Below are 13642 nucleotides of genomic sequence, written 5' to 3'. Positions count from 1 at the left end.
GGCTTAGCTTTCACTACACCTGCAGAGTGAGCGGCTTAGCTTTCACTACACCTGCAGTAAGAGGCTTAGCTTTCACTACACCTGCAGTAAGAGGCTTAGCTTTCACTACGCCTGCAGAGTGAGGCTTAGCTTTCACTACACCTGCAGTAAGAGGCTTAGCTTTCACTACACCTGCAGAGTGAGAGGCTTAGCTTTCACTACACCTGCAGAGTAAGAGGCTTAGCGTTATTTAGTTTAATCTATCCATATACCTTTTTTTAGCTTTGATCTGGACAACTTGATGCCAGGCACCACAGGCATAGTGACATTTTTGCATGTAATTATCAATTTTGATAGCTCACGAGTGGTCTAAGGCACTGCATCTCAGTACAAGAGGCATCACTACAGTACCTGGTTCGAATCCAGGCTGAATCCCATCCTGCCGTGATTGGGAGTCCTATAGGGAGGTTCACAATTGGTCCCAGCGTCGTCCGGGTTTGGCCTGGGGTAGGCCGTCATTGTAAATAAGAATTTGTTCTTAACTGGCTTGTCTTGTTAAATAATACCACTGTCATAAAAATGCCATGAATGGTAACCACTGTTAAATGGACATCCATCATTTAAAAACCAACTGAATAGAGAATGTAACAAACTGGACTATATTTAGTAACTTCATTTGAAGAGATTGTGATTGGGTCTAAATACAGTACCAGTCAAACGTTTAGACACACCTACTCATTCAAGGGTTGAGAGAACGCCAAGAGTGTGCAAAGCTGTCATCAAGACAAAACAAAAGTGGCTACTTTGAAGAATCTCAAATATAAAATATATTTTGATGTGTTTAACACTGTTTTGGTCACGACATGATTCCTCATATATGTTATTTCATAGTTTTAATGTCTTCACTATTATTTTACAATGTAGAAAACAGTAAAAATAAATAAAAGAAAAACCCTTGAATGACAAGATGTGTCCAAACTTTTGACTGGTACTGTGTTTGGCAGTGTAAATGTTGTGTACTTGTCTAACTGCCATTTCCCGACAGTCAAACTTATTTTCCTCATCCTCAGAAGCATCAGCGTTCACCAAATTGTGTGTGGTTATCCTTAGACGTATTTTCCCGGACTTATACATATGGAATTGTTGACATGTCAAATTTTTATTCTAGATTACATTTTCTTCTGAAAGAAAAATGCATTTTAGTATTTTAAAGATAGAAAGATGTAAAAGTATTCATTCACAATCTGCTATGTATAAATCCAGCCCTGGAGTGTCTTAACAAAATGAAATACAAATATTTAGGGTGACTTAAACCGATGTCCACAAAAATGTATTTGCTTGATATGCAAATATGTGCATTTTTATCGAAATATCACCTAATTTGCATATGTCAATAGAATATTTCCAGGAGAAAATTATATTAAAAGTATTATATTTGTGTCCACTTTCAACCGGTAAAAGTTGACTGTGATATGATTAAGGGTGTGGTGCCTGGCCTTCCATAGAGCAAAAGGAAGCACTACCCACTGGATCAAAAGTAATCATTGTTCTGCCAAAACCAAGTGTGATGTACCCGATTTCTAGCGAATCAGAAGCGTACATCTCGGGGTCTGGCAGGAAGCTGCGTATAAACAGATGGAGGTGAAGGATGCATCCCAAACGGCACTCAAAACCTATGTAGGGCACTGCTTTAGACCAGAGCCCCATGGGTCTAGGAAGTAGTGAACTATATAGGTAACAGGGTCCCCGTTTGAGATAGATCTGATTTGTAGCTTTGAAGGAACTCATTTCAGTCAACCAAACAACTCACTACCGTAGCATCCATCCTGTCAAACATGGTTTTATTTCCCCTACGTTCAGTTATATTTGTGATATAACACAATATTTTAATATCTGGATCATTCACCAATATCTTGGTTTTGACATCTTCAAATGCCTCTTAACTTGCTGTCGTCAAATCCCGATGGTGCTGTCCCTGATGCTGCCATAGAAACAGACAGACAGACGGAGACAGACAGGAGGGAGACAGAAGGAGGGAGACAGAAGGAGGGAGACAGAAGGAGGGAGACAGAAGGAGGGAGACAGACAGGGCCAGGTAGACAGAAGGAGGGAGACAGAAGGAGGGAGACAGACATGGAGACAGAAGGAGGGAGACAGACATGGAGACAGACATGGAGACAGACATGGAGACAGACATGGAGACAGACAGGAGACAGACAGGAGACAGACAGGAGACAGACAGGAGACAGACAGACAGGGCCAGGTAGACAGACAGGAGACAGAAGGAGACAGACAGGAGACAGAAGGAGACAGACAGGAGACAGGGCCAGGTAGACAGTGTAGCTAGGATAGTAGTTTGCGTCTATAGACCAACTGAAACAACTCAACATAACCAAGAGGGAACACACAAGATCAGAAAACCAGCTCACCAGGAAGAAGAATATATCTTATTGTTTTCTTGTTAATTAGATCTGATTTGGTTTTTATTTGTGTTTCTGTGGGGGTTTAAAGACGGGAATCAGAAGTCCACTTCACAGCATCGCTCCCTAGTGGCGGTCCACGCCGGCGCTCAGTAGCAGCTCTGTGGGTGTCTGAGCCGGGGATCTGAAAGCAGTCTGGAAGCCTGGAGGTGGAGAGTGGAATTGACTGGCTGGGTGGGGGTGGTGAGAGGCTGTGGATGGGGGTGGGTAGGGAGCCCAGCTGGGTCTGTGGTGAGGGCGGACCTGGCCGCTGTGTGAGTTGGGCTGCTGGGGGTTTGGGTTAGCAGTGGAGCTGGGGAGAGACGCAGCATCCATCTCTGTAAGGACCTGAAGGGACTTGAGCCAGTGGGGAGGGTTGTCATCCTGGAGGGAGTCCAAACTGTTGCCTGCTGACGATGGGAAACCTGGAGAGAGAGAGAGAGTGAGCGAGAGAGAGAGAGAGAGAGAGAGAGACAGAAGAGTTAATGAGAACCACAGTACAGAACAAGTCTGAAGTCCAACTGACAAAACTCAGGGAGGAAAATAACTCCTAGGCTAGGATGTCAACACTGACAGACCCAGGATCCTCTTCACTAACCAGGCTGCCTGCCTCCGACAGGACAGATACAGATAGGAGAGCTGGGCCTGGCTGGCTGACAAGAGAGCTTGCTATTAAAACCACACAGAGACAGACAGCCACAATGATTGGCCACCATTACATTATTAGCCGTTAGAGAGGAGAAATCCTCTGTGGAGAGGACCTGTCTGTCTGGAGCCATGACTTACTAATACGACAAAAACCCTTTAGGCCTAACAGCAAGCATTAGCCACTTCCTGTCTGGGAAGTTCTGCACTACTATAGACCGGGGCCCTATGTAGAACACTACTATAGACCAGGGCCCTATATAGAACACTACTATAGACCAGGGCCCTATATAGAACACTACTATAGACCGGGGCCCTATATAGAACACTACTATAGACCGGGGCCCTATGTAGAACACTACTATAGACCAGGGCCCTATATAGAACACTACTATAGACCAGGGCCCTATATAGAACACTACTATAGACCAGGGCCCTATATAGAACACTACTATAGACCAGGGCTCTATATAGAACTCTACCATAGACCAGGACCCTATATAGAACACTACTATAGACCAGGGCTCAGAGGGAAAAGGGTGCCATTTGGACCACGATAACCGTTTCTTATCGGATTGATGCTGTCTTCTGCCCGCTTGTGATTGGATGTTATCTTAGACGAAGCAAATTGATTGGATGGGACTCTAGATGAAGTGCATTGATTGGTCGATGTCCAATTGGCAATAACCCTGTTTTACTTCCATTGATTCAGCATTGTTTCCAGGCTGTTATGGACTACAGGGGTGAAGAGAACAGCCCTATTGGACAATCTAATTCCCATGGTCTTTTACTGAGACCATTGGTTTGACACCAGACCAGACATTATGGTAGTATAGAGAGAGCTTCAGTCAGGACACACTATCCACACAGTCAAAAAATACAGGTCTCTGATAATGTCTGTGCTTTTATGCACATCAGGAATAGACGTTCTAAACAGAACAGTATCTAACAGTGGATGGAAGGAGGGAGGAAGGAGGGAACAGTATCTAACAGTGGATGGAAGGAGGGAGGAAGGAGGGAACAGTATCTAACAGTGGATGGAAGGAGGGAGGAAGGAGGGAACAGTATCTAACAGTGGATGGAAGGAGGGAGGAAGGAGGGAACAGTATCTAACAGTGGATGGAAGGAGGGAGGAAGGAGGGAACAGTATCTAACAGTGGATGGAAGGAAGGAGGAAGGAGGGAACAGTATCTAACAGTGGATGGAAGGAGGGAGGAAGGAGGGAACAGTATCTAACAGTGGATGGAAGGTGGGAACAGTATCTAACAGTGGATGGAAGGAAGGAGGAAGGAGGGAACAGTATCTAACAGTGGATGGAAGGAGGGAGGAAGGAGGGAACAGTATCTAACAGTGGATGGAAGGAGGGAGGAAGGAGGGAACAGTATCTAACAGTGGATGGAAGGAGGGAGGAAGGAGGGAACAGTATCTAACAGTGGATGGAAGGAGGGAACAGTATCTAACAGTAGATGGAAGGAAGGAGGAAGGAGGGAACAGTATCTAACAGTGGATGGAAGGAGGGAGGAAGGAGGGAACAGTATCTAACAGTGGATGGAAGGAGGGAGGAAGGAGGGAGGGAACAGTATCTAACAGTGGATGGAAGGAGGGAGGAAGGAGGGACCAGTATCTAACAGTGGATGGAAGGAGGGAGGAAGGAAGGAACAGTATCTAACAGTGGATGGAAGGAGGGAGGAAGGAAGGAGGGAACAGTATCTAACAGTGGATGGAAGGAGGAAAGAAGGAGGGAACAGTATCTAACAGTGGATGGAAGGAGGGAGGAAGGAAGGAGGGAACAGTATCTAACAGTGGATGGAAGGAGGGAGGAAGGAAGGAGGGAACAGTATCTAACAGTGGATGGAAGGAGGGAGGAAGGAAGGAGGGAACAGTATCTAACAGTGGATGGAAGGAGGGAGGAAGGAGGGAACAGTATCTAACAGTGGATGGAAGGAGGGAGGAAGGAAGGAAGAAGGGAACAGTATCTAACAGTGGATGGAAGGAGGGAGGAAGGAGGGAACAGTATCTAACAGTGGATGGAAGGAGGGAGGAAGGAGGGAACAGTATCTAACAGTGGATGGAAGGAGGGAGGAAGGAGGGAACAGTATCTAACAGTGGATGGAAGGAGGGAGGAAGGAGGAAACAGTATCTAACAGTGGATGGAAGGAGGGAGGAAGGAAGGAGGGAACAGTATCTAACAGTGGATGGAAGGAGGGAGGAAGGAGGGAACAGTATCTAACAGTGGATGGAAGGAAGGAGGAAGGAGGGAACAGTATCTAACAGTGGATGGAAGGAGGGAGGAAGGAGGGAACAGTATCTAACAGTGGATGGAAGGAGGGAGGAAGGAGGGAACAGTATCTAACAGTGGATGGAAGGAGGGAGGAAGGAGGGAACAGTATCTAACAGTGGATGGAAGGAGGGAGGAAGGAGGGAGGGAACAGTATCTAACAGTGGATGGAAGGAGGGAGGAAGGAGGGAACAGTATCTAACAGTGGATGGAAGGAGGGAGGAAGGAAGGAACAGTATCTAACAGTGGATGGAAGGAGGGAGGAAGGAAGGAGGAACAGTATCTAACAGTGGATGGAAGAAGGGAGGAAGGAAGGAGGGAACAGTATCTAACAGTGGATGGAAGGAGGGAGGAAGGAAGGAGGTAACAGTATCTAACAGTGGATGGAAGGAGGGAGGAAGGAAGGAGGGAACAGTATCTAACAGTGGATGGAAGGAGGGAGGAAGGAGGGAACAGTATCTAACAGTGGATGGAAGGAGGGAGGAAGGAGGGAACAGTATCTAACAGTGGATGGAAGGTGGGAACAGTATCTAACAGTGGATGGAAGGAAGGAGGAAGGAGGGAACAGTATCTAACAGTGGATGGAAGGAGGGAGGAAGGAGGGAACAGTATCTAACAGTGGATGGAAGGAGGGAGGAAGGAGGGAACAGTATCTAACAGTGGATGGAAGGAGGGAGGAAGGAGGGAACAGTATCTAACAGTGGATGGAAGGAGGGAGGAAGGAGGGAACAGTATCTAACAGTGGATGGAAGGAGGGAACAGTATCTAACAGTAGATGGAAGGAAGGAGGAAGGAGGGAACAGTATCTAACAGTGGATGGAAGGAGGGAGGAAGGAGGGAACAGTATCTAACAGTGGATGGAAGGAGGGAGGAAGGAGGGAGGGAACAGTATCTAACAGTGGATGGAAGGAGGGAGGAAGGAGGGAACAGTATCTAACAGTGGATGGAAGGAGGGAGGAAGGAAGGAACAGTATCTAACAGTGGATGGAAGGAGGGAGGAAGGAAGGAGGGAACAGTATCTAACAGTGGATGGAAGGAGGGAGGAAGGAAGGAGGGAACAGTATCTAACAGTGGATGGAAGGAGGAAGGAAGGAGGGAACAGTATCTAACAGTGGATGGAAGGAGGGAGGAAGGAGGAACAGTATCTAACAGTGGATGGAAGGAGGGAGGAAGGAGGGAACAGTATCTAACAGTGGATGGAAGGAGGGAGGAAGGAGGGAACAGTATCTAACAGTGGATGGAAGGAGGGAGGAAGGAGGAGGAACAGTATCTAACAGTGGATGGAAGGAGGGAGGAAGGAGGAAACAGTATCTAACAGTGGATGGAAGGAGGGAGGAAGGAGGGAACAGTATCTAACAGTGGATGGAAGGAGGGAGGAAGGAGGGAACAGTATCTAACAGTGGATGGAAGGAGGGAGGAAGGAGGGAACAGTATCTAACAGTGGATGGAAGGAGGGAGGAAGGAGGGAACAGTATCTAACAGTGGATGGAAGGAGGGAGGAAGGAGGGAACAGTATCTAACAGTGGATGGAAGGAGGGAGGAAGGAGGGAACAGTATCTAACAGTGGATGGAAGGAGGGAGGAAGGAGGGAACAGTATCTAACAGTGGATGGAAGGAGGGAGGAAGGAGGGAACAGTATCTAACAGTGGATGGAAGGAGGGAGGAAGGAGGGAACAGTATCTAACAGTGGATGGAAGGAGGGAGGAAGGAAGGAGGAACAGTATCTAACAGTGGATGGAAGGAGGGAGGAAGGAAGGAGGGAACAGTATCTAACAGTGGATGGAAGGAGGGAGGAAGGAAGGAGGTAACAGTATCTAACAGTGGATGGAAGGAGGGAGGAAGGAGGGAACAGTATCTAACAGTGGATGGAAGGAGGGAGGAAGGAGGGAACAGTATCTAACAGTGGATGGAAGGAGGGAGGAAGGAGGGAACAGTATCTAACAGTGGATGGAAGGAGGGAGGAAGGAGGGAACAGTATCTAACAGTGGATGGAAGGAGGGAGGAAGGAGGGAACAGTATCTAACAGTGGATGGAAGGAGGAGGAAGGAAGGAGGGAACAGTATCTAACAGTGGATGGAAGGAGGGAGGAAGGAGAGGAACAGTATCTAACAGTGGATGGAAGGAGGAGGAAGGAGGGAACAGTATCTAACAGTGGATGGAAGGAGGGAGGAAGGAGGGAACAGTATCTAACAGTGGATGGAAGGAGGGAGGAAGGAGGGAACAGTATCTAACAGTGGATGGAAGGAGGGAGGAAGGAGGGAACAGTATCTAACAGTGGATGGAAGGAGGGAGGAAGGAGGGAACAGTATCTAACAGTGGATGGAAGGAGGGAGGAAGGAGGGAACAGTATCTAACAGTGGATGGAAGGAGGGAGGAAGGAAGGAGGGAACAGTATCTAACAGTGGATGGAAGGAGGGAGGAAGGAGGGAACAGTATCTAACAGTGGATGGAAGGAGGGAGGAAGGAGGGAACAGTATCTAACAGTGGATGGAAGGAGGGAGGAAGGAGGGAACAGTATCTAACAGTGGATGGAAGGAGGGAGGAAGGAGGGAACAGTATCTAACAGTGGATGGAAGGAGGGAGGAAGGAGGGAACAGTATCTAACAGTGGATGGAAGGAGGGAGGAAGGAGGGGAACAGTATCTAACAGTGGATGGAAGGAGGGAGGAAGGAGGGAACAGTATCTAACAGTGGATGGAAGGAGGAAGGAAGGAGGGAACAGTATCTAACAGTGGATGGAAGGAGGGAGGAAGGAGGGAACAGTATCTAACAGTGGATGGAAGGAGGAAGGAAGGAGGGAACAGTATCTAACAGTGGATGGAAGGAGGGAGGAAGGAGGGAACAGTATCTAACAGTGGATGGAAGGAGGAAGGAAGGAGGGAACAGTATCTAACAGTGGATGGAAGGAGGGAGGAAGGAGGGAACAGTATCTAACAGTGGATGGAAGGAGGGAGGAAGGAGGGAACAGTATCTAACAGTGGATGGAAGGAGGGAGGAAGGAGGGAACAGTATCTAACAGTGGATGGAAGGAGGGAGGAAGGAGGGAACAGTATCTAACAGTGGATGGAAGGAGGGAGGAAGGAGGGAACAGTATCTAACAGTGGATGGAAGGAGGGAGGAAGGAGGGAAACAGTATCTAACAGTGGATGGAAGGAGGAGGAAGGAGGGAACAGTATCTAACAGTGGATGGAAGGAGGGAGGAAGGAGGGAACAGTATCTAACAGTGGATGGAAGGAGGGAGGAAGGAGGGAACAGTATCTAACAGTGGATGGAAGGAGGAGGAAGGAAGGAGGGAACAGTATCTAACAGTGGATGGAAGGAGGGAGGAAGGAGGGAACAGTATCTAACAGTGGATGGAAGGAGGGAGGAAGGAGGGAACAGTATCTAACAGTGGATGGAAGGAGGGAGGAAGGAGGGAACAGTATCTAACAGTGGATGGAAGGAGGGAGGAAGGAGGGAACAGTATCTAACAGTGGATGGAAGGAGGGGAGGAAGGAGGGAACAGTATCTAACAGTGGATGGAAGGAGGGAGGAAGGAAGGAGGGAACAGTATCTAACAGTGGATGGAAGGAGGGAGGAAGGAAGGAGGGAACAGTATCTAACAGTGGATGGAAGGAGGGAGGAAGGAAGGAGGGAACAGTATCTAACAGTGGATGGAAGGACGGAGGAAGGAAGGAGGGAACAGTATCTAACAGTGGATGGAAGGAGGGAGGAAGGAGGGAACAGTATCTAACAGTGGATGGAAGGAGGGAGGAAGGAGGGAACAGTATCTAACAGTGGATGGAAGGAGGGAGGAAGGAGGGAACAGTATCTAACAGTGGATGGAAGGAGGGAGGAAGGAGGGAACAGTATCTAACAGTGGATGGAAGGAGGGAGGAAGGAGGGAACAGTATCTAACAGTGGATGGAAGGAGGGAGGAAGGAGGGAACAGTATCTAACAGTGGATGGAAGGAGGGAGGAAGGAGGGAACAGTATCTAACAGTGGATGGAAGGAGGGAGGAAGGAGGGAACAGTATCTAACAGTGGATGGAAGGAGGGAGGAAGGAAGGAACAGTATCTAACAGTGGATGGAAGGAGGGAGGAAGGAGGGAACAGTATCTAACAGTGGATGGAAGGAGGGAGGAAGGAGGGAACAGTATCTAACAGTGGATGGAAGGAGGGAGGAAGGAGGGAACAGTATCTAACAGTGGATGGAAGGAGGGAGGAAGGAGGGAACAGTATCTAACAGTGGATGGAAGGAGGGAGGAAGGAGGGAACAGTATCTAACAGTGGATGGAAGGAGGGAGGAAGGAGGGAACAGTATCTAACAGTGGATGGAAGGAGGGAGGGAGGAAGGAGGGAGGAAACAGTATCTAACAGTGGATGGAAGGAGGGAGGAAGGAGGGAACAGTATCTAACAGTGGATGGAAGGAGGGAGGAAGGAGGGAATAGTATCTAACAGTGGATGGAATGAGGGAGGAAGGAGGGAACAGTATCTAACAGTGGATGGAAGGAGGGAGGAAGGAGGGAACAGTATCTAACAGTGGATGGAAGGAGGGAGGAAGGAAGGAGGGAACAGTATCTAACAGTGGATGGAAGGAGGGAGGAAGGAAGGAGGGAACAGTATCTAACAGTGGATGGAAGGAGGGAGGAAGGAGGGAACAGTATCTAACAGTGGATGGAAGGAGGGAGGAAGGAAGGAGGGAACAGTATCTAACAGTGGATGGAAGGAGGGAGGAAGGAAGGAGGGAACAGTATCTAACAGTGGATGGAAGGAGGGAGGAAGGAAGGAAGGAGGGGACAGTATCTAACAGTGGATGGAAGGAGGGAGGAAGGAAGGAGGAAACAGTATCTAACAGTGGATGGAAGGAGGGAGGAAGGAAGGAGGGAACAGTATCTAACAGTGGATGGAAGGAGGGAGGAAGGAGGGAACAGTATCTAACAGTGGATGGAAGGAGGGAGGAAGGAGGGAACAGTATCTAACAGTGGATGGAAGGAGGGAGGAAGGAGGGAACAGTATCTAACAGTGGATGGAAGGAGGAAGGAGGGAGGAAACAGTATCTAACAGTGGATGGAAGGAGGGAGGGAAGGAAGGAGGGAACAGTATCTAACAGTGGATGGAAGGAGGGAGGAAGGAAGGAGGGAACAGTATCTAACAGTGGATGGAAGGAAGGAGGAAGGAGGGAACAGTATCTAACAGTGGATGGAAGGAGGGAGGAAGGAGGGAACAGTATCTAACAGTGGATGGAAGGAGGGAGGAAGGAAGGAGGGAACAGTATCTAACAGTGGATGGAAGGAGGGAGGAAGGAGGGAACAGTATCTAACAGTGGATGGAAGGAGGGAGGAAGGAGGGAACAGTATCTAACAGTGGATGGAAGGAGGGAGGAAGGAGGGAACAGTATCTAACAGTGGATGGAAGGAGGGAGGAAGGAGGAACAGTATCTAACAGTGGATGGAAGGAGGGAGGAAGGAGGGAACAGTATCTAACAGTGGATGGAAGGAGGGAGGAAGGAGGGAACAGTATCTAACAGTGGATGGAAGGAGGGAGGAAGGAGGGAACAGTATCTAACAGTGGATGGAAGGAGGGAGGAAGGAGAAAAAGACAGTCTCTTGGCATATTCACCCATTTAGAAGATAGAAAGACATCATTACATAAACTAACAGAGAGAGAGAGAGAAAGACAGAGAGAGAGCGGGCGATAGAGACAGAAATGAAATCCGTGGAAAGAGCTGAAGAAGAGACGTGTAGCTGTAAGGAGACGTGTGTTAGGACCACCATTGTCTCCCCTAGGGGATGTAGAATGCTCCATGCCAGGGAGGAGACCAGACGTTACACTCCCCTGATCTGAACCCCCGGACGATAGATGATGCCTGGGGTAGATGCTGAGCACACTCAGGGTGTGTCCCAAATTGGCACCATATTCCCCATGTAGCGCACTACTTTTGACCAGAGCTGGTGCACTACACAGGTAGCCATTTGGGACATACTTCCGATGCAAGGAGCAACACACCATGCAAGGCAGGCAGGGAGTCCAGCTGGATGTAGAGCATAACGTAATGCCATAAGGAAATGATCTTTTCTTTATGGCATTTGTGTTCTATCATTTGTACTAACTCTGCACTCTAAATAGAAATAACACCAGATGTAAAATGGTATATTTCCCTTCTTTTCCATTCCATACACAGCCTCTCATAATAACGGATACCAATTAAGAATAGACCTACATATTCTGACATGGCAATATGCTGGGATTACGTGTCAGAATACATTTAATCTCAGATTGGTGGTTGTTTCTGACAAACCCAAATCCTGGGCCTACATCTGCCAAGCAAGCCCTGGCTTGACTATCTCTGCCCTGCCCAAAACACTACATACAGTGCAATCGAAAAGTATTCAGACCCCTTGACTTTTTCCACATTTTGTTATGTTACAGCCTTATTCTAAAATGGATTAAATAATTTTTTTCTCATCAATCTACACACAATACCCCATAACGACATCACAATACCCCATAACGACATCACAATACCCCATAATGACATCACAATACCCCATAACGACATCACAATACCCCATAACGACATCACAATACCCCATAACGACATCACAATACCCCATAATGACAAAGCGAACAGGATTTTTTGCAAATTAATAAAAAAATAAAAACATTTACATAAGGATTCAGACCCTTTGCTATGAGACTAAATTGAGTTCAGGTGCATCCTGTTTCCATTGATCATCCTTGAGATGTTTCTACAGCTTGATTGGAGTCCACCTGTGGTAAATTCAATTGACCGGCCAAACTGAGCAATCGGGGGAGAAGGGCCTTCGTCAGGGAGGTGACCAAGAACCCGATGGTCACTCTGACAGAGCTCTAGAGTTCCTCTGTGGAGATGGGAGAACCTTCCAGAAGGACAACCATCTCTGCAGCACTCCACTAATCAGGCCTTAATGGTAGAGTGGCCCGACGGAAGCCATTCCTCAGTAAAAGGCAGTAAATGACAGCCCACTTGGAGTTTGTCAAAAGGCACCTAAAGGACTCTGACTATGAGAAACAAGATTCTCTGGTCTGATGAAACCAAGATTGAACTCTTTGACCTGAATGCCAAACTTCACGCCTGGAGGAAACCTGGCACCATCCCTATGGTGAAGCATGGTGGTGGCAGCATCATGCTGTGGGGATGTTTTTCAGCGGGCAGTGACTGGGAGACTAGTCAGGATGGAGGCAAAGATGAATGTAGCAAAGTACACAGCTTGACCTCAGCTAACACACTAATAAAGACGTGTTTAGGACCGGTGCCACACAGCAGACAAAGCCAGAGTTTTATGTTAGTCCTGCCTGCGGTTAGTCTTTCCCACCAACATTAACACATTACATGAGCAATATGACGCTCAATCTGATCCTGCACTGTGTTAGTGGTAAAATTCCAACTGCCAATTAGTGAGCCACTTCCACCAACAGCAAACAACACAATTATTTAAAGAGCCATTGGAATTTGGAAGTAAAGGAATGCAAATGTCCCTCTACCCAATTAGCAAAGAGTTGACATCAATCCAACACTTCAAACCATAGACACACCACACCAAGTCCCAACTACACTTGAGCGACATTAGTGGTTAGTTTCTAGTGGTTACAGGCTACAGATCATACTACAGGCCTATTGGTTTCTAACTAGTGCCTGGCTACAAGGTACAGATCATGCTACAGGCCTATTGGTTTCTAACTAGTGCCTGGCTACAGATCATACTACAGGCCTATTGGTTTCTAACTAGTGCCTGGCTACAGATCATACTACAGGCCTATTGGTTTCTAACTAGTGCCTGGCTACAGGCTCCAGTTACCTGTGATGATGGCTGGATCCATCCAGCTGGTCGTGCCCGTCCCATAGCTCCCGTCCCAGCTAAGGCTATGTGACATGCCCCCCGGACCACCAGACCTTGGTCCCGAAACTGACCTGGCCCCCGGCCCAAAGCCCAGCGGTGGCCCCATGTGGTGAACACTGGACGAAGAGGAGGAGGAGTTGATGTTTGGCAGTAGGGCTTTAAGGGCGTCCTGGCTCTCTTTAATGTTTCTATGCTGTTCTAGTGAATCCCTGACAACACCACTGCTGCTTTCTGCTGCACACAAACACACAGAGATACAAGCAGCTCAGACCACAGCGGGCGGGAGAGTCAAAGATGACGCTTCTCAAAACTCTATCGAGGTCAATTCAATTCAACATGCACTCCTTGGACCCCAGGAAGAGTAGCTGCTGCTTTTGCAACAGCTAATGGGGATCCTAATAAAATAGAGACAGGAGACA

The 13642-nt window shown here is 47.8% G+C and overlaps 1 pseudogene; it reads right to left on the bottom strand.

The window, feature by feature from the left end:
- Positions 1-1803: 1803 nt before the first annotated feature.
- LOC123731758 (CCR4-NOT transcription complex subunit 4-like) overlaps positions 1804-13642 on the bottom strand; it is a 57626-nt pseudogene continuing 45787 nt past the window's right edge.

The sequence above is a fragment of the Salmo salar genome, unplaced genomic scaffold (assembly GCF_905237065.1).
Source record: "Salmo salar unplaced genomic scaffold, Ssal_v3.1, whole genome shotgun sequence".
Taxonomy (NCBI): Eukaryota; Metazoa; Chordata; class Actinopteri; order Salmoniformes; family Salmonidae; genus Salmo; species Salmo salar.
The sequence above is the reverse complement of the archived record's forward strand: the minus strand, read 5'-3'. Positions and strand labels throughout refer to the sequence as shown.